The sequence below is a fragment of the Agelaius tricolor genome, unplaced genomic scaffold, assembly GCF_023055355.1.
Source record: "Agelaius tricolor isolate 1412-34295 unplaced genomic scaffold, bAgeTri1.0.p SCAF_4, whole genome shotgun sequence".
Classification (NCBI taxonomy): domain Eukaryota; kingdom Metazoa; phylum Chordata; class Aves; order Passeriformes; family Icteridae; genus Agelaius; species Agelaius tricolor.
The window spans coordinates 3709567-3736412 of NW_027269264.1; the positions used below are offsets into that span (position 1 = coordinate 3709567).

The following is a 26846-nucleotide window of genomic DNA, read 5'->3' on the forward strand; positions in this document are numbered from 1 at the left end:
AGAACATGATCTGCACAGATAGTACTCAAACATGACATGCACAGAACTAAATTCTAGTCTGTTGTTAGAATAAGTTCTAGTTTGAACTCAGGTTTTAATGGGTAGTATTTATATTTGCTCAACCTGGTACCTGTTCTACCTTCAATTACAGCAGGAAACAATTCAAAGATCAGATAGCATTAAATATTATATTAGAAATCAATATATTTTCCAAAAATGTCTATTACAAAATACTTCTTAATTACAGTAAGTAATCAAGATTACTTGATTACACAGTAATATTATATATATACCTAGTATATTTTTATGGTAATATTACACAGTGTGACATATTGTTCCACAGATTTTGAGTTGCAGTTAACAGCTGATTGGAATCTCAGATTCCCATGGTGATACAGATCCATACATTAAATTACCACCTACTCCTACTTGCAAACAGCTGCACCATCCATTCTGCATTTCCAGTACCAGGACTTGCTTTCAGTGTGGCATTCAAATATTAAAGCAGAGAACTGCCCTTTCCCCAGAGTTCCTGACTACCTGTAATTCCTTCAGCATTTGGAGGGCTTCTGGCAAGATTGTGGCTGTGGAAGATTGCCTCTTTCTCTCTGTGCAGTCTTTAGCAGGAGAACAGCAAACATTCACAAAATCCAGCACATTGGGATCTGCAAGTGGCTTATTCGAAATGTATTTTGATTTGAAAGCACAAGAAAAAATCCTAATGTAAGAAGTCTCTCTTTTAAATTTTTTGGATCTCTAGAAAAGGTGAGATTTTGCCCGACAAACTTCCATTGCCCTGTTGGAGACTGAAATGTTAGGGTTTAAATACTCACAACTGACCATTTGCAAAAGCAGTGGGTGCTCTTCTGAGACCAGGTTTGCAAAGTCACTGGCCACATGCAGAGAGGGTGAGCACCCACCACCGGGGGCTGCAAGCTGAGTTTGAGCCAGATAAGGGAGAAGGTTAATGAGATGCAGACCCTGTGAAGGCGAGATAGCGCTTTTTATCATGTAAATGTCTTCCCTTAGACAATCTTCTCAGGTGAAAAATTCTCCCTCCCCACTGGAGAAGGTTATCAGGAAATTTGAACATTAGCCTGAGGGTTTTCATCCCTTCTGATGGGGCATAACTGGCTCAACCTCACTTGAGGTGAGAGACAGCTGCCATGTCTTACAAGGCCCCCGCCATCTACCCCCAGAATCACTTCTGGGACCTTCCACCAGACTGCACATGATCCTCAGTGTAAAACTCCCATCCTGCCCAGGGGAAAAATCAGGATGTCCCCACCTAAACATATATTAACCCATTGAAATCTATGTTTTGGGAGCTTCCCTCATTTCTGGCAGATCAGGACAGCAAACATCACTTCCACCAATGAAGACTGAAATTATAAAAACCAAGGTTCCTTACTAGATCTATGGCTGGTGTTATCTTTCTTCTCTGCTATTTACTTTTATCCTTTCTTTCTCTTTCTTCTTTTCTTTTCCTTATGTATTTTCTTAAGTGACATCTATATACTTTGATATTTCTACATTTCTAGAGGTAATAATGAAAGCATCTAAATTTTTATACTTTTATATTTCTATATTACTATAGATAATAATAACCAAAATGGCAACATACTTCCCATCCATTGCAGCCAAATTGTTGTAAAGTAAACCCTACATATATATACATATGTATATATATATATGTGTGTGTGTGTGTGTGTGTGTGTTTGTGTGTGTGTATATATATATGTGTCCATATAAATATGTATAAAAATTGGCTGTTCAGTGCAGTTTCACTCTAATCTGCCCCTGGGGATCTTTTAAAAAGAACCTGAGTTACCCTTTCCTTCCCAGGGAGGGGGCGGTCATAACAGCCGCTAAGATCTATTGTTAGATGAGCCAATGCTGTATAAATGAAACTACATTTTAATGGAGAAATTGTCTTTTATCAAAACCAGAAAATATCCTTAGGGCCCTAGCATGACAAATTCTACAGTATTCTTCTGTCTTTCTCTGTATTCATCATATATCATAAGAATACCCATTTCATTGACTTCTCATCCCAACATTTGCATTAAAAACTCCTTTAGTACAACGGCCGGTACAAAGCTTTCTACTGTCCTCTTCTCTGTGTGTCTCTGCCTTATTGGCTTAGCAGCCCTGCATTCTACCTTTTCCTTCTTGGGATCCTCACAACAGATTTATCATTATCCAGTTCCAATTTCAAGCCTATTCTACTTTTCCACTACAGATGACATAATGTCCTATGCTCGATTACAGAGTTTTCTCCATACATCACACTTTCTTCTAATGTTTCCTCCTCTAATAAAACCTCCTTTGTGATCCACAACCAGCACAATCAGCCTGCAGCATTTCGCTTTATTTCCTGCTATTTTCCAGCTTTCTGGCTGCCACATCTATCTTCCTCAGGCTAGATATGGCACAGTCAGCCCTACTGCCAGATTTAGCACATTGCTTGTCCAGTTCCCTCAGGCCACCCTGGTCCTTCCTAATAGATGTATTTGAAACAGAAATAAGCAAGAAAGGAAAAAATTGTGAAGTAAAAAGCGAACACTATCAAATACAGTTAATGAGTGCTACTTAAACACCGGTTTGAGATAGAGCTTTGGTAAATGCCATTGGTTACCAAAAATGACTGTTAAGCTGGTGAAATACACAATCAATAAATAACAACAGAATTCAGTCTGGAAATTACTATTAATTTCCTCTCTGAGAAAAGTCTGATCCTAAACAAAACGACTAAAAGGCATTCAGAATCCTTCAAAAAGAGGCAAATGTAAAATTAGTCTTATAATCACAAACCTTTATAGTGAGGAAATATGAAAGATTATGACAAAACTCCAGAAAAAATAGAAAGCAATATGCAACACAGCAGTATAAATAAAGCTGTTTAAATGAGGTTTAATCAAAAGCAGGATTAGGGCCACAGCAAATTAGCATTTTCTTTAAGTAGCTTAGGGCAAAAAGCTTCTCAGAAAATGAAATATGTGAGCAGATGCAAATAAAAACAAATAATAATAAAGCAGTCTACAGAGATTAAAACCAGTGCATTGCTACAGTCTGTAATTTGATAACCCTACTGAGCATACACATAAATATAAACATGTTCTAATTAAGGCATCAAGGTAGTGGTGAAATGATAAGCATATTTTACCAGCTCATACAGAAGATCATCATTCAGCCAGTAGTCACCTCCACAGCTGTCCAAACCAGCAGCAGTTGCATTCACTGGAACCACCAAGAAGATGGTGGTTGGATTACCTTTGAAGTCCTACATTTAAAAGCCAAATTAAGGAAAGACAAGGAAATTAATTACTGCAGCTCAATATTTGGTAAAGGGCTGAGCTCTTTAGAAATTCCCCCATGGGATAGTTTTCTGTCAGAGAATGCTGCTTCTACAGAGTTTAAGCATTTTGCAGGAAAGCATAGGTTTCATCCAAAAATGCAATGAATAATCACTGGAATATTTATCTTTCACTACAGCGTACTCAATTAAAAATAAAACTATGTCAGAGCGCAATACTGATGGCCTTATTAGAGGTAAATATTTAACCTCAAAGAAATTGAACATTTTGATATAGTCAAAATTGGTTTTGGTGTACTTTATTTCATCCTGGCTATCATAACTTTTCCATTTCTACTGAAGTAATTACTAAGCATGTCTTTTTCCAGACAGCAAAAATCACTCATCAAGGTTGTAATATGGAATAGTAATTAAATGGGCAATACAATGAAAGTTTTGTAAACAAAGGTGTATTTCTCATAGAGCAGGAACATAATACGCATTTTCTAGGAGTGTTTGTATAAAGATGTTGTCATAAAAGAACTGAGTCATCTCAGAGAGAACAGGAAACCACTGGGAACAGAATGGGAAATAATGTTACATGAAGTTGTTCTGATGCTGGTCCAGAGCCCTTACCATACCTACCTGGTTTTAGCAGAGCGCACAGGAAAATTGAGGAAAAAGAAGCAGAATTTCTTCCAAACAAGATGACAATGGTAAGGAAACAAATTTGTACTGGAAAGTGACAGATACTGTATAAGAAAGTAATGACTGATTTGAAAACAACAGCAAGGTTAATTTTCAGGAATGAGTACAAATGAATTCTCATTTGCCCCCATTGTCTTTATTTTTGTTATCAAGATAGAGATGATAATATAGGAGGAGGAAGGTATAGACTTAGATACACACTGTTATAGGCACTATGTCAATAACATGCTGATATCTCTTGAATTACTGTCATAAGACTTCATACAGTCATAAATGGGTGGTAAGCTCAGAGAAAAAGAGGATATCAGAGACTACAGGAATCTGAAAAAATACATGCAAGTGGTATAGGGAGTTGGAGAACAGAGACATAAAGTCAATACATAAAGCAATGTCAGAGGAGTTTTCCTGATGAAGAGATAGGAGTGCAGAGTTACACTGAAGGACATAAACCATTAGAAGAGCCTAGGTAAATAAAATACTTGTCACTCATATCCTTCCATGTATAATTTACATAGAAGCTGTTTGGGGCTCAGTCATTGTAACAAGTAATATTGATAAAGTATGAAGGAGTATCAAGTAAAAATTTAAATATTAATTGGCTTTCCTAACCTATTAGGGTACTATGCATACATATAATACACATAACTGTAAAAATTTAATATTTTAATTATACTTTCAGTGAAATATGGGTTTTTTTAATCTCTTCAAAGATGTACTCTGCTGTTATGTGTGCTTTGTGTCAATATTGTTGTGCTGAATTATCTATGAATTGGCTGTGATTGGGAAAATATTGCTGAAAAGATAATTTGTTATTGAACCGTGATTCTTCTTTGAGGCTTCTTGCAGCTTAGCAAAAATTACAGGTCCACATTACACACAGGTCCTGCAGAAAAAAAAATTGTTTGTTTTGAAGACTGGTAAACAAGACTGGTAAACAGCCAGAAATGGCCAGCTTTCCATCAAGGTCTGTGCTCTTTCTCTGAAGTCTTTAGTGACTTTCAGGTTATTTGGTGTCTGTGGTGCTGAGTTGGAAAATGGCACTGTCCTCCGTACCTCTGATAGTGGAGCCCTGGAAAATGTTAAAAATAGTCTTTGAAAATATTAGGCCTTGTATTTTCTCAGATCACTGCACCTGCATAAGCAGTATGATAAATGATATAATTGTTAGATGTGATGATTGTTTAGTAGTTAAATGTAATTATTATATAACCATAAGAAGAATCGTGAGAAACTATGTTGGAAATTTAAAGGGGGCTATGTTTAGCTGAAATCTGTGTATACAATAGAACAATATAAGTTTGATAATTATCATGAAAGTTATATAACGATAGAGTATAAAACACGTTCACCTTGAATGTATGGTCGGAATCAGATTTGGGTGGAAATCACCTCGATTCCCAGAGCTCTTCAATAAAAAGCACCACATATAATCGCTTCTGTGATTATGTGTTTTTGAACGCTAACACCTCGATCATCTGGGTTGCTCCTGACATGAATTTTGGTAAGATCCAGGGACTGCTTAAAGAAGCACTTGGAGAAAGTTTTTGTGCAGCTTCATAATCTTTACTGCTGTGGAGACTGGGAGTTGTGAGATCTGTGCCTCTGTGCAGAAGGCAGTTCTGATGTCATTTGGAGTCCCTGCAGAGGGTTAGGGTTAGGGTTAGGGTTAGGGTTAGGGTTAGGGTTAGGGTTAGGGTTAGGGTTAGGGTTAGGGTTAGGCTCATTTCCTGCTGCTGCAGTTATGCAATGTCACGTCTGTGTGTAAACACCTACCCAGCACAATCAATTCAAAGTCAGGTTAAAGCTCTGAGTTCACTAAAGGCCAGTTTGAGTTGCAAGCCACCTTAATTTTTCCACTGTAGTGGAAATCACACAGCAGATAGCCCAAATGGGCTGCATACTTTTACCCACAGAATATGTCTTTCCTGCCTGGAGATGGCTCCCTTGTCAGCAGCCCTGTACAAGCTGCTTTGCACCACTGTGACTCTTATGTACACTAAAAAGCTGGAGAGAATTCTTCACCCAAAAGCAGTTCCTGTGCTCCTTGGAGCTGCTGGTCATTGTCTTAGATACCTGTCTATTTTCAGGAAATGGTTGCTGAGAATTCTGGGATTTTGGTATTTTCTGCTGATATGCACATGTGGTATATTGGTATATTCCCATAACTCTTTGTTCCTCCCCTAGCACCTTTTTGTTAAATTTAATAATTGGAATACATGTGCAAATGTACAGGAAAGTATTGATAAATTCCTTATAATCCAGTTTCCAATAAGAATATTTCAAATTTATGGGAATAATAATTTTAAAAAATTTTAAAGCTATAAATTAAATTTGTTTCTAGTTTTATTTTTTGCAGATTAGGGTCTGCAAAATTACAAGATTATTTCTGCTTTTTTCCTATTATTGTGCAAACTAATTAAAATTTGACTTCTACATCTCTCTTTCTAAAAATCTTTTCTTCTGCTGCTGATGGTAAGGACAGGTAAGGAAAAAAGCAGCTATATGAAACATCAAGAGGAGTCAAATTAATAGAACTCAAATTTCAACACGTACTTCAAAGCACTGCAAAAGGGATCAGGCTGAAGTTTCTTAAGTGGGATGTCAATATAATACTTGAATATGTTAAGGTCTTCTGTTTAAGCACTTGTTTAGACTAGATTTTCTTGCTAACACAGCTATAGAGATAAAACACCTGATTTAAAGTTTTCAATATACTGTGAAGCACACCTATTCTATGAAAAGCCCAGGATCTGAGGATTAATAAAAGCATTGATTCATGCGGGGACAGAAAGACAAAGGAAACCACCCTCTCCTTCCCTTCGGTCGTTTGTCTGGATGTAAGTGAAGATTTGGCACATCTCTTCAAGTTTTCTCCATGTCAGGCAGCAGTCAGAGCAGTATTTGCAAAGCCAGGACAAATGCCTGGGAGCAGCGCTATGCCACTGTGGCGGCCCCATCACTGCTCTGCCTCCCCAGGGCCGCCCCGAGGCCCAGGCTGCTCTGCACCCTGGCCTTCCCACAGCTCTCTCACAGAGTCTGCATCTTCTGTCCAGAAAATACCAGATTTTCACCCTGGAACACTTTGAGACTGTCTCAGGGACTCCATGGCCACAGGACTCCTTCCCCTCCATTAAGGAGCCATGGAAGATCTGTCTCACCTTTCAGATGTGTGCATTTGACAGGCTAAACTTATCACTGTTATCTACCTGTCTCTCTTAGCATATTTTCTCTTCAAAGGGTACTTTTCCCCTCAAATGGTATTTCTATTTATTTAGTCATACAGTAATCTGAAATGATTTGGGGAATTAATTAACAAGATGTAAATAAAATAATGAAGGAAACTACATACGGTGAGGCTCACTGCCTCAAATTTGGGTTTTTTTATAAAAAAGGGAGCAGTAAACAAACCACAAATTCCAGTAAAGTTCTATTTATATCTTTGATAGATAACTCTGTAAATGTTTTGTTATGTTTTGCAGATAAGATAGAAGTTCAACTTCATCAACTTCATGAAGCCAAATTTCTCAATGAAAAAGCCTAGGGTATTCAATGTGTACTAAATGAGAGTGTCATTTTCCGGCTGTATTATTTTAATTAACTAACTGATGCTGCAAAATAAATTGCTGCATTTATTAGCATCTAAGGTGCTGCATGTCTGTAAATGCACCTGTATAAGTGCTTTGCCATCACCACTCTGCCCCAGAACCAGCCTGGCAGCATGGTACAGGCCTTTCCCTATGCCTTGTATTTCCCACATCCCCCAGGAGCTGGTGAAACCATGTGGCATCAACACTCACCAGGCTCAGGCCAGGCACTGCATGGGCACGGTGTTCATTTCTCCAGCTACGTCCCTCTGCTTTGGAGACAGAGAGCAATACTACTGTCCTTGCCCATGTTTTTGAGGGAAAGCCTAAATGTGTCATACCCATGCAGAAAAGATTCAGAGATCACAGGATTACAGAATGGTAAGGGTTGGAAGGGACAGTAAAGACTATCTAGTGCCAGCCCCTACTGTCATAAGCAGGGATGTTGTTCCACCAGGCCAGGTTGTTCGAGCCTGGCCTTGAACACTGACAGGGATGGGGCATCCACAGCTTCTCTGGGCAGCTTGTTCCAGTGGCTCTCAACCCTCACGTACAGAATTGCTTCCAAATATCTAATCTAAATTTCCCCCCTTTCAGTTTGTACCCATTACAGTTCCTGATGAAGGGTCCCTCTCCAGCTTCCCTGCAGGCGCCTTCAGATCCTGCAAGGTTGCCATGAGGTCACACAACCTTCCCTTCCCAAGGCTGGACATCCCCATCTGTCTCAGCCTGGCGTGGTAAGGGACATGCTCCAGCCTGTTTATTGACTTCATGTTCCTCCTCTGGACTTGCTCCTACAGTTCCATGTCCTCCTTGTGTTGGGGACCAGAACTGGACACAGCCCTGCCATGGGGTCTCACCAGACCCTTTGACTGGGTCTCCACTTTGACCTGCTGGCCACACTGCTATTGATGTGTTTCCGAAGAGCAGTTACCCATAAGTTTTATTTACTTATGTTAAAGACATGTAAATGCTTCAAATTTATCTCCAGATTGAATTCCTTTGTGCTTTGGTGACTATGTTCAGGAATAATATATGAAGTAGTCTATTTTCACCTGCATAATCCTTCTTGCTTTTTTGCTATTACTGCTCATTCTAGAAAGATGCATGTTCCAACTATTTCAAAATTCAGTGAAAATGGGCCGGATATCTCCTTTGGAATATCTTGCAAATTAGTCTTGCTGAAATAAAAATTTGGTTGATGTAGATTCAAAGTACACACTGTTCAAAGACTTTTAGGCTACTAGCAGCGACTTACAGGTTACTAGAAGGCTAGATATTTGTCACTGACACATTCTTTTTCTAACATCTTTAAAAAGATACATTCACTGAAAACTTTTGCCTTTTTTGCTGAACACCCTGAAAGCACAAAACTGGTCATGCTGTCTGAGCTTATCAAATCTAACCCCATTATTAAGGCAAATACATCACAATCTTATATAACAGTTTTCCCACACTGTTGCCCAGAATATTTGCAGATGTTTGCTGTTTGTGCTGTTTCTTTTGACCTTCTCCATTTCTCTACTTTTTCTCTACTTCCTTCCTTTCTTGGCTTCTGGTCCTTTCCTGTTTTGATAGCCATTCTCTCTTTCTTGATCAGCTTCTGGAAGTTTTGGCCTCTCCCCTTCCTATTTGTTTACAACCACCTGTAAACAATTTTTTTTGTTCCTCCTAGTTTCTTCTCCCTTGATGCTTTCTTCCCTCTGTAAGATGGGACAAGATGTAAGAGTCTTGCTGGCTTCACTCTTTGACTTTTTCCCTGGCAAATGGCCAAAGGGGCTAGAGGGTTTCATTCCCTCATGTTTACAGCATTACAAATTAAAGACTTGGCATCAGTTCCAGGTGATTCCATGAAAGCAATCCCAATAAAAACAAACAAAAATATGAGCTTTGATTCTTTGGCTTCTCCTAAGTTGTATATTTCTGACATGTAAAGGAAGGAATATCACCTCAAACTTGTTTACATAAAATGTAAGCACAGAACAGTCCTTTAACAGCAAGCTCCCTTACCCTTTCCTTGAAGATGTTAATGGTTCTCTAGTATTATTTATTATATTTGTAGGCTGAAAACTCTCTCATGATAATTAATCTGCTCAATTTCATTCTTACATAATTTTAGTCTGAAAGAATATAAATTTTAGAACATTAATAAATACAGTCTAGCTAGTGGCATTAGAGAAATTTAACATCTATCTTTTTTTGTGTTTGGGAGTTGGCTGGGCATGAAGATTTAGTTTGCAAGTCTTTCATATTTCTGCTAATGTAAAATGACAGAGTCTTTCATAATCCTGCCAAAACATAAATAATTTAGTCTATTAAAGACTAGAAGTTGCATCTGTATAGAAATGACAGAATATATCACACTGAAATTGACAGAACAGCTATAAAGCAAGGCAGATGTGGCTTCCTTAGAGCTCTCTGCCTAGCTAGACTAAGCTTTTTAATGCAATTGAAATTATTTTTCTCTATTAAATCTACAATTACCTGTTACTATTGCTATATATCACATCAGAAAAGTAGTCCCTTTGGGAAGGCATTGACACTTTAAAAAAAAAAAGCGTTACTATCCCACCATGCACTCTTCTTATCATCAGAATTTCTGCCAAAGAGTTAAATCAAAAATTGTCACTCTGCAGAGCACTGCATCCAGCCTTAAAACAGGAATGTTTAATGTAAGGAATGTGAAAATATCTGCTTGCTAACTGTTAGAAGTGAAATACCAGACTTTGCAGTCCAGACAAATCTACAACTACCTTTGAAAGAAAAAAAAGTGTTTGCTTATATTTTTTTTCTGATCGGTCTTTTCTCATTCATCATATGGCAGTTTATTAACTTTTTTATCTTATCTTTTGTAATTTAGTGAGCCCATTTCAAAATCCTGGCTTTCCCTACCTTGTTTTAATGGTGCAGTTGATTAAGTGAAAAATTAGGAAGAATATGAAGGAAAAATTATTTAAAATATCTAGGAGTCCTTGTTTGTCCCTGTTTGGTGTCTAACTCTGGTGGTCTGTAATAGTTTCCATCAATCTGCCTAAGCTAATGAACTAACAGCAGCTTACTCCTGTGCTTGATAAGAGCTACAGCAACAGTCTGAAAACTTAGCTTCTCTTCCAACTTCTTTGTCATTATGCCTACTAAACCTAAGAAAACATCAGGCACAGAAAGCACTTGACAACAAACCAGTTCATTGATTCAGTGGATTCCTCGTGCATCTGTTTATAACCTTTCTTGCCACAGTGGTAATACCTGTGTGACAAAAGTCAGCATTCTGCCCTACATTTGGAGACACTGTTGTTTCCAGGTAGAACAGAGAATAATTGCAACAGCTATATTACATTGCCAGCCCAACCTCAGAGACCATAATAACTCCTGTTATGAATGAATGTTCTAAACTAGACACACAGAAGTATAAACTACAGAACAATAAACTGAGCAGTACAGTAAGCTGAGATGTGTGTAAGTAGGAGATAATAATTACTACTACAACTCAGATAAAATTATTCTGAATAAATGCATAAAAATACCACGTAATTTTTCAGTCATTACTGCTTGCAAAATATATGCTGTGAATGAGAAGTTTTAAGCAAAAAGAGAAAGCAAAGAGGCATTGCCATGGATTTGTAAACTCAGTGATAGTATTTGCTCAGTACGGAAGATAACACAAGAATGAGAAACAGAAAATAACATGTGAAGGGAAAACATTATAAAAATAAACTATCTATGGACCTGTGGGATCATCTGATATCAGACTCATAAAGGCACTGCACTGCTTATTAAACAACTCAGGATTTTTCAGAAATGGCACAGGTGAAATGCCTCAAAAATATGTTCTTACCAAAATCCAAACACCTTTACCTACCCCATTCTTTTGTGTCATCCTGACCTTCTGAATCCATGTTGTTGATTCCAGGGAAGAGAGGGGAACAGTGTCCTATATGAAAGTGCACATGTACACCAGGCAAGAGGCTCATGTTGGAGCTGCTGCCCCATGTGATGAGTCTGCCCACCCAGGGGTCTCCCCTCTGCTCCCTCAGCAGCACAGGAGAGATACATTTGCATTTTCAAGTCATATCCTTTGATCAAACATCTCTCCTTCCCAGAAAAAGGCTTGATCTCATGTATTTTGTGAGGAGTGTTCAGCACACAGACAGGCAGTGAGGCCATGTTAGGGTGACTCAACCAAATGTCAGGGAAATCCTTCATAAAGCGCAAACTCAGCGGGGGAAGACAGTTTTAAAATAAAACTTTGTTAATATTAAGACCTAGCATGTGCCAGAATGTTTTAATCCAAGCAATTAATGCTTTAGATATTGTCAGATTGTTGTTGATGAATAATAAAATGAAAACCATGTTTGTTTGCATTGATTGTGTATGTCAAAAAAATTAAATAGTTTGACAGATGCTATTCAGGCTTCACTGAGTGTTAGATTATCAGTCATTTAATGAAAGACATAATTCTAAGCTTTTACAGTTAGAAGAATAATAGTCTGATTAATATCAACAATAAAGCAATATAATAAATATAATATTACGGTACTTATAAAATATAATGCAAAAAGTTACATAACAAGAAATCAGTATTTTATTGAAGGAGAACTGAATAAAAAGTCTGGGAATGATTCAAAGTAAATAAAGACCATATGACATTTGTTACTACAGTTTTGTAACTATCTGCATTCTACATGCTTATTTTTTTGATTGCTTGTTTCCACCAATTCAATTACCTTGCACATGTCTGACAGTACAACCAGTAAACAGAAATCAATTCCCAGCATCAAATGATACCTGCAGAAATAAAAGAAGGCTGTCCCTGATTCAGAAAGATTTAAACTACTGAATGACTAATAAATACAAATTCTGGTGTGAAGCTCAGACAGGTTAAATAAATAGATTTTTCAGATACTTTTCAGAGACTATCAACATTCAGTGTTAGCAGTTGAAGTAATGGAAGTTCTCAATAAACAGATTTTATACTACCAGCATTGAGTATTTTTTTTCCCCAAACATCCTTGACCGTGCATGTTTGACTTCAGCTTCCAGTGCTCATAATCTAAAATTCTTTTTCTACATTAAAATCCATTTTATTATGGAATGCATTTCCAATACCTAAGATTCTGGAGATTGAGTAGGGAGGGTGTGTTGCAGATTAACCAATACTTTTAGACAATATGTCTCTCAGGGCAACAAGATTATAGTGCTTCAAATGGAGGCCCACAATATTCCTGTAGAAATTGCTCCATTTTGTGTTGGTAAAATAGGCATTGAAATTCAAATATAAGGTAAGCACCCTAATCAACATTTTTATTATTCTCAAACTCTAACTGTAAAAGTCAGATGCTATTTCAATACACTAATTTTTATTTTTTTAAAAAAAGGAACTGCTTCAACAATGGAATTTGTTATTTCTTCCCAATGCCAGTTAAACCTATCCTAAGAGCTAAAAGAGTGGAACCGATGCCAGACTGAGGAGGTAATTTGATTTAGTTCTCCAACATCTTCTGTAAGCATCTTAAATGCAATAATTTCAAAAACAACACCCGTTCATAGTTTTGCAGTTTCAGCCTTATTAATCCATATTTTTGATTAATTTTGTTTTTAAATGCCAGTTTCTATTCAGAGTACAATACTCAAGACCATAGTTTTGGGAGGTTTTTTTTTTTTTTTTAAATTCACGTAGTTAAGTCTGAAACTGAAAAAACCAAAAAACATGTTAATTCTGATAAGATGCGGTCATGATAATTCATAGATGCCACAGTGAAACTGTGTCCTTCTGCTGTCAATAACAGTGAAAAATTTTATTTAGTATTTTTTAAAGAGACATGAATACTTTGAGAACAAAGCAGATGAGGAAACAACTCTGGACACAGTCGATGAACAGCCTCAGGCCCTTCTACCTCAATATTGCTCCTGGTCACAATCCTGGAACAGAGTAGATAATTGGCCAATAATACACCTTAAAGCTGAAATTATATACTTCCTTTTATCCCTAACTAAAAAATACACTCCAATTTGCATCAAATGAGGCTTTTAAAGTCTCTCATTAAGAAATACAAATATTACTCCAAATCTATCTAATAACTGTTAAAACTATTCCCAAAAAGTAGCAGTAAGAATATATAATGCATAAAGGAGGCTGAGTAGACCAAACAGTAATTTTTTAAGTATGTTATGAAGATTCCACTAAACCTTAAAAACTCTACTAATATGATCCACACATTTTTCACATATTCATCTTTTCCCAGTAGTATTTTGCACTTACCGTATTACAGTATGTTTTAACACAAAAGATAGGTAGGGTTTAGCGGCACAGAAAGCATCAAATGATAATTATCATCTCATTATTTTCACTCAGTATCATTAGTTTTACATTCACTAAATTCAATGTAGAAAGCAAAGCCACTCATAGAATCAAAAAATTTGGTAATCCGTGTTACTTTGGATAATTTCTTACTGTTATTACTTTGCAACGTGAAACCCCTCATGGGAAGAGAAAACTGATAGATGTAATAAAACAAGACTACATTGCCAAACATATTAGTAAACGCCATGAAAATTCAGCATGCACATCTTAGTATTTCCAGGTGTTTCAAAATTCAGTCATTGCAAGACAAACTAAGTGTGTGTGTTTTAGTTGAACACCATACTTTTTCACTGTCATGAGAAGATGGGAAAAGAAGGGCAGAAAATGCAACTGAGATTCAAGACCCCGGAAGTATTTAAAAGCTTTGGAAGGAAGCCACTATGTACACTGAAATGCCAAATAATATTTGCAGTTCACCACTGAAAGTTCACCAATTTTGGCTGCTAAATCTAGATTTCTGGGAAGGTCTAAAAAGAATTTAGATGCAGAGGCTTATGGATGAAGTCATAGTAGGATTTCTGAGTTTTACTGAGTTACATTAATTTTGAAAATTTCTACTTCTAATCCTTCTATGGTTTTAAGTCGACAGGTATTACCAGAAAGAGCAAGCACTAGCAGAAGATAGTGAAACACCGGGGAGAAGGAGCTGGAACTTAAAACAGGGGACTACAATAGCAGTGCCATTGAACTTGGTGACTAAACGCTGCTCAGAGCATCCCAACCAGCACATGCATTGACAAAGCTCCAGCAGCTTCTGTAAAAAACTGTTATATTTTATCTTAAATAAAAAGACCTTGCTATTATTTACAAATACCACATGGTAGCAGGTGATTTACTGCAGACAGTTCTTATTTCAAATAGCATAAAACTAAAAGAACATAGATAAAATTTTATGCCATCAGCAAATATAGACTGTTGAGGTACTGTCACCACATTGTTAAACATGTATTTTCACACATTGTTAAACATGTATTTTCACATGCTATTGAAGTTTTATTTGCAGAATAAACTGTTCTTTTCTGTTATCAAGGATTTTTTTCTCCCAAACATCTTGAGGTCATTACAATAAATTTTGTAATCTGGGAGAGCTAGCATAGAAGCCTTAGGTGCACAAGGAGAACACTTACTTTGCCTATGTGTGTAAAGCTCTACATCCATTTTGAGCCTGTGCGTGTCCCTCACTTCTCTGTCTTCTCTTCTACATTGGTAATAGGTGATCACAGGGCCTGGGTTGCAAAGGTATGGAGATGGCATTAATCTGGGCCAGCTGGTGATCTGAGGAAACCTTTTAGCACACAAAAACACTGGACTGATTTTTAAACGCCAGAACTAAGCAATGAACCTTTTTACTGGAAAAGTTGCATTGCAAACCTTCAGAAATATAGGAAGATTGATAGCTTAACTATTCTGTTGTCACAATACATTTTGTAAATCTGGTCACACAAATCTAGAGGTGGTTTTGCATGGAAATGAGGCAGAGAAAAAGAATCAAGCACAATCATTAAAACCAGAACCCTCTGGAATTTCAGCTCACACAAAAAAAGGACTCTAAGGAACCTTTCTGAACCCAGAACTCAGTGAAATTATTTCATTTGCAGCTGCCAACTTCAACTTGAGTTTAATGAAATAAAATTAATAGCTGAATTGACACCATGTTCCTCATGATTGCCTTATTACATTCACAGTGTCTCAGAATTATCCAGATTATTAAATGAATCTCAAATATGAAATATATAAAAACATACTTCACTTTAGTGAAACAGTGGACAAATTTGTGCAGAAAAACCTAGCTTGAAACAGCATTTGCTGCTATTTCTGATTTTTTGATATCTGATCTCTAAATAAGAGATAATTACCAAAACTGTATATTCTGGACCACTAATTTCTAAATTTAAATGCAGAAAACTGTTAGGGTATATTTTACAAAATTAATTCATGGACAGATCTGTAGTGATAGTGTATGACAAAGAAAAAACCACAAACACTATAAATATCATATTTATGTGACCGAAAGTAATTGGGATCAGAAAGCCACACACAGAGAAATAATTATCAGCTTCCTAATCACCGAGTTTTCTACTTAGCAAATATTATACAATTATTCTTTAATATTAAAAAGATCCATTAAATTATGTATTGACATTCTAAATTATTCTACAGAATAACTGCAATACTCTTCCCTTGTGATATGAGTTAATAGTGGCTATGTGACATAATTAGTCATAGAAGAACTGAGAATTTTAATTTCTATTTTTTGTGTTTGTATGCTTTGAAACTATGGACTGTTTGCTACTTAGCTACCAACTTTTCCCAAGCAGCTAAAAATGGGTTTGCTTCTGATTAATTACTGGTTTTTAAAACTGGATTTTTTCTAGAAAGGCACAGTTACACAGGTGATAATTTCATCTCTATTTTCAGCATAAGTTGAATTGCCAGAGAGATGGCATAAACTCTCAGAAAGTAATGATAAGATGAAATGTGAAGATAAAACTGTAGTTCCATCTTTCCAGGTATTTACATTAAATAATTATTTGTATCTCATAGCAGTGTCTCCTACAACAACGCAGAAAACATTTAATTAAATAGTCTCTATACTTGCATTGTATTGTGCAAGTAAGTTCATACGGTTGTACTGTTTGTGATTATCAGATGTGCAACTACCTTACATTTTAAAATTGGTTGAAATGGGGTTCTATCTCTCACTTGTGATGCTGATATCAGGTACAAATTATAATAAACATCAGAACTAAAATCATGTGAGCACTGTGCCCAGGACTTCACCCAGAACAAATTCATTGAGATCAGAATTCCATCCAGGTCTGGGATTTTTAGCCAGTTGTTCTTAACTTTGGGAACAGGAAAACACTGAAAAAATTGCTTCACAATCTGCTTTGTCTTTCTTTTTAAATACATACAAAACTGACTAAGATTTTCCAGGTCTACTTCATCCAACATACCTAGTGGTTGCATTTGCAGTAGCTTGGAGTTGTCAGATTTAATTGCAGGTATTAATGCAGAATTACAATTCTTTGGGGTCTGAGCTTTCAAATCACCGCATCATCCACAGCTGAGCATTTTCCAAGTGAGAACTTAAAATATTTGCAGATAATATTTTTTATAAAGGCAAAAAACCCCTCCACAATTGTGCAGTGCTACATCACATTCTAGCACCAGTAACCCAATAAGCATAGTTGTTAAAATTGGAAGCACAATGCTGACAGCTGACTGACAGCAGCTACTGATCATTTAGCACATGATGTCGTTAGATGCCTAAAGCGAGAGAATTGCCAAATATAATACACTAACGGAAAAAAACCCCAGTAAATATTAACAAGCATTGTGAAATACACAGTAAATACCTGCAGGCCAGGGTTTGAAATTGGATTGGTGTAAGGGGAATGACTCAAACATGAATCAGCTGAAGGCATGGCTGCTGCAGTTACATGTGCAGCGAGTGCAGCAGGACTCTCCAGCCAGCCAGGGCTCCGCAGGGGCTGCGGGCAGCATGGTCACCGTGCACAGGGCCATGCTGCTCTGCCAAAGAGGACCTGGAAGTGTGAAGCACCAGCTCACCAAGATAAAAACTGTGTGTGCTGTCAGCAACATGAGCCACCAACACTGCACAGCGCAGAGCTGTTCGGGCACACATTTGGCACCACGTCAGCCCCTTCTCACTGAGCTCCCAGTCGCTGTGCTGGAAGGAGTGCTCCTGCCCACACACACAGTCTACCAGTGTAATCCTGCCAGATTGGTCACTGCACTTGGCATCACATGTAGATGTGTATGATGGATAAGGGTAAACTATTCCTAACACTCAACCTGACTACAAGACTGCTCACAAATATGACAGTTAAAAAGAAGGCGTTTCTGGGGAATCTAGCGGGAGTTGTGGCAACTTCTGAAGTACAGCATACTTAAATATGTCAGTCTGAAGAATTATAACAGATTTTTTTTTTGGTGTGATGTAGCTACTAAGATTTTATAATGGCAAACGAACACCAGAAATGCATCATCAACTTGTTGATAGGCATATAAAAGAGAAAACACTGGCAGCAGGCAGAGATTATGACGGTGTAGTGATAATTACACCACACCAGGCAGCAAAGAAAAAACAAGGAGAAGATGGTGGACGCTTAACTAGAGTGACTTCACTATTGACATCTGATTCTTTGCCTCTGTATCCAAATTTGAAAAGTGTATTCTATTTTATGTAGGAAAGCTGCGTACGAGAGTTGGTGATCTATTTTTCTTCTTGTCATCTAACTCTGATTTTTCAGGGTCTGCTGATATTACCCTTTTATTATGCACAATTAATATGACACCCTTGTTCTAATACATAAATTTGAAGACTGCCTTATCTCAGAGCTTCTAAATTTGGGGAGAAGCAAACAATATTTGTGGGAGTCCTAGCCAACAGAAGCATTATGAACATCAGTTTAGACTGTTGCCTTAATTTAAGGACTAAAGAATTAGCTTTGATTAAATATCTCCCTTTTTCTCACTTTGTCAGCTTTGCAGCTGACTCGTTTCCCACTGCAGACCTGATCCTTCATGCTGTGGCTGCATGACCAGACCAAAACAGAACAGTAAATCTCTGAATCCTCTACTTGTGGAGGAAGAATGAAGAAATTGCTCTGAGTTATGTTAGTGGCTCAGGTTCAACTGCCAAGAATGACTTGGGAAGGTGTTCATTTTACAATGAGTAAATGAAATTCAAGAAGAAATCTGCTAAAACCAAGAAGGAAATAATATATGCACTCTGCTAATCTGATTTGGAGAATTGTACACAGGCACACCAGCTGAAGAGGAAAGAAATTGTGCAAAAATTCAGTCACTGAAATTGAAATTCCAAGTTTTAGACAAGGTCAAAAAGAGTTAACCCAAGGAGAGATTTTAATGGTCCAGCCTCTCTGTTACTGCTTGACAATGCAGGTTTTTAAATGCAGGTTTTTATGTCACTTTGCAGACTCATTCATTCATTCATCTTTTAATTCAGTGTTAAATAAGTAGATGGGTCAGAAAAAGTGACTAATAATAATTCTGAGAATATTGGGGCAATATGCCACTTTGCATCCACAGCAATAATGTTGACACCCATGTACATTTTCCCAAAGATGCACAGAATGGGCAGAAATGAAATTAATTTAAACTGGTGAAATTCCACTGAATCCACAATTAACTGTCTCAGCCCTCTTGTGAGCAGAAAATGTAAAGGTTTAAAAAAGATTTTCATGTTCCTATAAGGTGAAGAATCACTAATCTTTGCCATATATCCAGTGACAAAATCTGGTTATCAGTAGGTTATGCTTTATCTCCCTCTAAACAGGACCTTATGAATTCCAACAGAAGAGAAGATTATGTTGATTTCCCCACTATTTAAATTTTTAAACATTAAAGTCCTGGTGCTACTACAGATATACCAATAATTTATTCCATTTATTTGTTTGAGATGCCAGACTTCAGTGTACCAGATTTGCAAGCAATGCTCTAGTTGTTCTTCTCAATTCTGAGGACACACCCAGCGTATAGAGAAAAACTCACCTTCTATTCTCTATTGTAGCAATGATTTTACCTTTTTCAGCTACTAAAGTATGCAAAGATAGACTTTTCTAAAAGTTATCTTATATTTTCTTAAAGTAATCTTGCTTCCATCTAAAATTTAAGGGTTGTATGTGCACATGTGCATAGTTCTACTTAATGCAATAAGTATACCAGATAATGCAGTAAACCTACCAGAGTTATTGCTTAATGCAATAAGCCTACCAGAGCTAGGTTTATTATTAATTTTCCAGGAAAGATAAAACCATAAATAATGCAACACCAGGGATTTGATCAGAATAGCTTTAAATAATGCAAAGTGACAAGAATATGTATCTCATTACATACATTACCCTTACAAGGTAAACAGTATATCACCTTGGCTAAAATCAGTAATTGGCTGTGTCTTTTCAACCTTGGGGCAGAGGGTATTTTCCAGCTCATTTTTAATGCTATTGCTTTAAAAAATTTAATTAAAAAAAAAAGAGGAGTTTCTTCATCACCACAATACAAAATCTGACCAGCTATCAACTTCATAGAGGAGCAATATCTATCCTTGCATGTCATTAGAGGCAAGCACAATTTCTGACTTAGCATAGTGCCAAGAACGTCAAGATGGGACACCAAGCATTACTGATAAAGCATTACTGATAAAGCATTACTTAAAAACAAAGAATAATAATAATTATATTTTGTATCTAGAATTATTTGCATGCAGAGGTCACATTTTTTTGTGTCTCGCCGAATAAATGAATACATACACAATACATGCACAACTGACACCTGATCTTAAGAGAAAACTCATGGCTTTTTCCCAACATGGGCATTTTCTAGTGCAATACATGGCTATAAATTCTTTCTTAACACAAAGTTATCAGAGGTTGCTAATATTTTCCATTCCAAAAGAAATCTGGTAAAGGAACTTGTAGCTTTGCATTTGCATCTTTCATACTGCCAGAGCAATCAGCTTTGCACAGATCAGCAAAGTTCCAGGTGAAAAAGCTGGCATTTCACTGGAGACTTTTAGTGACATAACAAAATTCAAGGCAATCATCTCATAAGAGAACATCTCTACAATTCCTTCCACTCAAGCTGTCAATTAAAACATGGTTTTACTGCATAACTGGCATGAAATTCATAACAAAAGAACTGTCTGACTTCAGAGTCATTGTATATGAAAAATTACTGACACCTCGACAAAAGAAACATTCTAGTACCTCAATACCATTATCTTCCATACCAAACTGCATAATACTGCCATAAAGGTGCCAACACTAATAAAAAATACCAAGAGCTGCTGGCTGCTTAGTTTAGATGTGAATCTAGTGCTCAATAAACATAAATGTGCTTAAATAAAGCTTGAAAGACCACAATGAATACTTGATTTCCTCACAATCTGCCATAAAGATGGGAAATTTGAAGACTCATCCAACTGCCAATTATACAAATGTCCTGTGTGACTCTTCTCTGGGTTAAGAGTGCCACAGTAAGTTCAGCAATGGCTTTGACCTTGATTTCAATATTTCAACACTTGGGTTGAATATGTCAAGAGTTGATTCCCATTTTCCTACCTTGAAAATTCTCTCTGATCACCTCATCATAATGGCAAAAATTTTGTCCTATCATTTGTCTTTCTCAAAGAATTTAGAAAGGCATTTACTGAATTATATCTCATTTTTACCTGTTTTCTCTTCTACAAATACACAGAAGGTATTAGTTCCTTCTCTCTCAAATAAAAAAAATCAAAAAAACCTCACAATAACAACAAACAAAAACAAAACAACAAAAAAAACCCCAAAAAATCTCAAAGCAAAAGAAAACTAACCCACCTATGATAGTGAAATTTACATAGACAGAAAACCAGTGTTTTAAAGAGTGTACCTACCTTGAAATGAGAATATGCTGCAATAATACATATCTGAAAAATAATACATATAATATTTTCCTCCCATATGATTGGGAGGAAAAAATCTAAAACTAAACTAATGCATGAATAGACAAAGAATTTGGTTAATTTTGCACTCTGCTGTTCTGGTGAAAGGTCTCTAATGAAAACCTAGTCAGCAGAGAAAGTATTCCCTAAAAACATGGAGATTTTGATTGAAATGATAATGAGGACCATCCAGATTCATCATTCACTTCAGTTCAAAATCCAAAGGCTTTAGTCCAAGAGATGAACTCTTGACAACCACAGAAGAATGAGACCCATAACCTTTATCCTTTAAAAATATGAAAACAGTTTTCATTACAAGTCAATAAAAGCATTATGCAAGATAAACTCTGCATGTGCCTAATAGTAGAATTTATAATATTAAACTAAATACTTATGAACAAAGAAGTCTTTCAGCATGCAATATCATGAGCAAAGCCAGTTAATCCAATGTCAATTTCAAAAATGAGAAAAGGGTTTCTGGAACATAATCCACTGGTGTTTTCTAATAAGAAGCCCAAATGAGTGTAAAAGTAGCATTTAAAATGCATGAACATCTGGACCATGCTAAATGAAAACAATGTTACATAAACAAAAAATAAAAGTTTTCTTTCTCTGTCTCATGTCTGTACTACAGAGAAATCAATTTTCTTGACACAAGTACATTGATGTAATTGATAAAATGTTTAGCTGGCATATTTCTCCATATGTGTAACTTGGATCTTATTCAGCTTTGCTACAATAAAACAATAAAAACTAGTTTCTGCCAGGATTTTGGTGGGTCGGCAAGTTCCAGAGCTCTCTGCAGAGTTCCTTTCCTTAATGTCTCTGTATTGGTGAGCCAAAAATTCACATAGTAATAGAAAGTGTTTCTTCTATGACAGCTACAACAGCAGGCAGAATTCACAATGTCCTAGAGAGCATTCTAATGTCACATCTGATGCATTAAGACCAATGGGTGGAGATAGAAGTTATTCTGTTAATTTTTCATACCATTTAGAAAAATATTAAAGCTGTACACATTCCAACCCTGGTAGTGTTCAAAGACAGGTTGAGCAACCTGGTCTAGTGGGAGGTGTCCCTTTGCAGGAGATTTGGAACTAGATGATCTTTAAAGTCTCTTCCAACACAAATCGTTCAATGATTCTATGTTTCCAACATCTATTTCAAGAAATTAATATAACTTCTCAAAATCAGTAAATAAGTCAGGTTCAGCAAAACATGTCAACAGTCAGCTAGGGATGACTCAAATATCTACTAGTCTTATTTGCATCATGTGACATTCCTGAGAGCACACCAAAAAATGTATTGTGCTTTGTACCAAATCTACTTCCTCATGCAGAAAACCACAATGCATTTGGGAACTAACATAATGCTGAAGACAATGTCAAGTGCAATAAACTCTAGAAGTTTTACTTGCCTAGCAAATTAAGCAAAACTTCATTAACTTATTTTAATTCTCAAATAGTAGAATGCATACTCATGGTTAGAAGAGGTTTTCTCTACTGTGAATCATAAACAGAACATCTAAGAACAAAATAAAACCTGGCACTTACTTGAAGTTAATAAAATCTTTTTTAATCACACTGCATCAATTTTGATACCATTATTTATGTGGAATCAATATTAACCATAGAGAAGGATGTTTAAGACAGTAAGATTTTAATATAGAGAGTGCCTTCTTCTGGATCACGACATTCAGATAGAATTTAAAAATGAACTATTTCTATGTGTTTAATGGAAACTGAACCACATTTTAATTTTAATTGTGGCCTATGAATTTAAGTATCCATTTCACTGGGATACTTACACAGGAACTACAGTGTGTAGGAAGGTATAGTTTTGTGGTTGTCACTCAAAAGCAAATGCTGTGCAATTCATATCTCAGTATGTATTCTTGATGACCTTTTGGTACCCAAAGGAGCCCATTGTGTCTACAAGAACATCTCCCTACCCCACCTTCCACTGCAATTTAGATCTGCTTCATTGTCATTGGCTGGGGGAGGGAGACAGGAAAGACATCCACATGTTCTGTCAAATCTCAGCCCATAACAAATTTCTCCCATAACATTGGCAAGGGTTGGCTCAGCAACTCCAGAATCTTCCTAAATACAGATTGGCAGCCCAGATATTTCTGGGCTGCCAATAGTGCAGTCTAGAGAGGTAAATTGCCTCCTTCATCTTGAGAGTGGCTATGAAAAACAGAACACCACTGCACATTATTTTTCTAGTGCCCAGGCTAATTTTCATTGGAACAGAGAAAAAAAAAATCTCTAGAAAAACATTACATTAGAAAATGATGTGGAAATACATCTGCCTGGGACTTTATACCTTCCATCTTTGGCCCTGTGTGATCTACCACATTCTGGTTATTTTCCTTATCTAGTACTATCCTAGTACTGCTATTGTAAAGATGAGCCCCACGTTAAGAATAATTACCTCCACTGTTTTCTTGGACAATAGGAGAAAGTTAAAGTAACTGAACTGGAGCAAAGACCCACCTAGCCGCTTTTAAAAAGTGGATGGATTAAGAAAGTTACTAGAACAACACAAGCTTATTTCTCCCAGACTCCAGTCCTTTGAAGTTTTTGGACTACCTGTCCCAATACTCATACAACATTGTCTTTTATAGCTCTCAAAGAACTGATCAACAAGCATAAGGGGATTCTCCCTTTATAAATTAGCATAACACAGCGTACTGATCTTGGAAATTACCTGGAAAATTTAATCTCTCACAGTATCCTAGCATTTCTCAATATTTCATTGTCTTTTCTCTATGTTTTTTTTTTTCATAATTTCTCTTGAACAATTTAATTTTTCATCTGCATAAAAACTCAGCCACTAGCAATGTATGAAAAAAGGAAAAAAAGAAAGGCTGCAAATTCAGTACCAACTGATCACATTGTGCTAGGTTGCTCCCAGCTAGCAGTCCTGCACCCACATTGCCTACACAGCCTCTTACTCACTCCCCACGAGCAGGAAAGGACAAAAATAGGAATAACAAGAGCAAAAAGTCTCATGGGTCTTACCATCACAGGCAAACAGACACAGCACTGGGAATTTAACTTAGTATAAAACATTAATTACTGACTGAGGATTGTGAAACAAAAAAAGAAACAATTAAACGCCTAAAGAAGACATATTTCCTCCTCCGTTCCCAGTCTCAGCTTCACTCCAGACACTTCCCTCCTCCATTCCCAGTCTCCACATCTTCCATAATCCCTGAGCAGGTTATGCTCAGTCTGGTGAGGCAGCAGGCAGTGCTGCAGGTTGGGCTCAGGGCACAGCCCGTTCTCTCCACTCCTTGCTGCTCACTCTTTCCTGCTGCTCCCTCTTTTATACTTGTTTCCTCTACTCCAACATGAGACCTCCAGAGGCTGCATCCCTTTCATGTATGCCTGCAGGCTCAACCATGGACACACTCTCTGGTCTTGCTCTTCCCATCTCTTCATCTCAATCGCCATTTTTGAACTGTATTTTCATGGAGGCACCACATTTGGCTGATGGGCTCAGCTGGGTCCTGTGGTGGGCTTGCTGTGGGGCCATTTCATCATACTAGTACTCATTTTCATCAGTTTAGATTACTAAGCAGACAGCTAACCAGTAGCTGATGCATCATATTAATATCTCATTGACAAATTAATGTCTGCTCCAATGCAGCCAGACTAGGCCTCAGGAAACACAGAACAAATTACTGCAGGCCCATTTAGTGGACTGAAGTTGGCAATCAATATTTTGAAACAAGTTTAATACTTTTAAATGCAACAAAATTTGAGAGTCTGACAAGCTTCTCAGCTGTGTTTGGAGGAGCTGGATTGTTGTTACTTAAAGGTTACTACAGTCCAGTATTGGTTTTTATCATGACGTCTTCAGTCCTCAGGATAATCATGGTATTTCCATGACTCAGTATAGAACTTTGGATGATAACTATTATTACATGCTTTTCCACACACTATCTCCTCAGGGAAACACAGACAGTTGTGAGCCTCCTCACCTCAAAGATTCAGTGTGTTTTAAAGTAGAAAACTGTACAGAATATTATCAACTGCTGCAACATATTCTGGGATATTTTTATACCCTGGACTACCTACTGGATTATTCTAATAATTTCTTATCCTATGCAGCTCAAAGCTGAAGGCAAATTGACTTCATTATCACAGTATTAAGAAGGCTTTGGCACAAAACAACAGGACACATTCAACTTCCTAAGAGTGCAGTGCAGTGTATTACCTGTTGTAAATGAAATAACTACTGTCTCATAAATAAGTATTAATCTCAGCGTCAGTTTATCAAAATTCTACACACACAGATAACATTGTTGTAAGAAAATTAAAAATAAGTACGACAAAAAAAAGATTAAAACACAGTTTTCCACCAGTTTCTTCAAAATATTAAAATACTATATTTTAATTACTGATAAGACGTATTATATATGGGCATTTGAATACTTATATGAAGACAATTTCCCCTTTTCCTGAAGCGAATTTTCCCAGTCTATTAAATTATTTAACAAATCCTAGCAGCGCCAGACGCAGCAAGCCAATATGTATTTATGGCTTAAAAGATGTCTGGGTAGCGGAATAGTAGAATTATTCATCAGGAAAACAAGTATCATATTTTAAATTCCACAAAACTAACAAATTAAAGAATCAAAAATACAAATCAATGCAAAATATTTATTTTTAAATTACCTATTTGTCATCAGGAAATTCCTTAACCTCAATGAGTATACAAATCTCATGTCTTACAGGGACTGGTTTTAGAAATGATGGCAAAGACACACTTCCTGCTTACTCACTGCAGGGATTATTCAAGAAAGAGGACATCTACAATTCTGAATCATGCAGTAGTCACCATAGTAACATGCCTATCTTTAGAACAAACATCATTCTTACAGTGTTTACATTTATCAAAAAAACTGATCTCCATCAACCTAATCTTGCATGACAGTATCTTTTCTCCATCCTCCATATTTGCTGTTCCAATCTTTTGTTTAGCATGGACCCAAAGACTATCTTGATACATATATCTTGCCTATAGCAAGCCCTAGTTGCCTTCAGAATATAAAATTGATTGTTTTACTCTTGTAGAACTGGGGCCACACTAGACCCCAGCACATGTGGTCAACATTTTTTGTTGTGAAGGAAAGAAGCTATTCTTCTCCTCTCCAATAACAAGTCATTACAAGGATATCTTAAGCAGATGCCTAATCTGAAGCCCCAAACTGGGTTCTGATATTCCAGCTGATATTTTCATGAGCCCCTTTTTATGCTGTTTCGTCTGTTTTTTCAAACAAAGCTTTGCTCAGCGAGCCCACCAAATCAGCTGCCCACAAAACACCTAAATCCACAGAGCTGATCGAGCCTAGAGTTGAAAAGTAAATCTAAGCAATTTTGGACAATACATCAAAAATGAGATTATTTACTTTTA

General features: G+C 36.8%; 1 long non-coding RNA gene across 1 annotated transcript in view; it reads right to left on the reverse strand.

Moving 5' to 3' along the window:
* LOC139588770 (uncharacterized) overlaps positions 1-26288 on the reverse strand; it is a 128188-nt gene extending 101900 nt beyond the window's left edge. Inside the window, exon 1 of the long non-coding RNA XR_011678807.1 lies at positions 26108-26288. This is a non-coding gene — a long non-coding RNA (uncharacterized lncRNA). The remainder of the gene's footprint in view (positions 1-26107) is intronic.
* Positions 26289-26846: the final 558 nt, after the last annotated feature.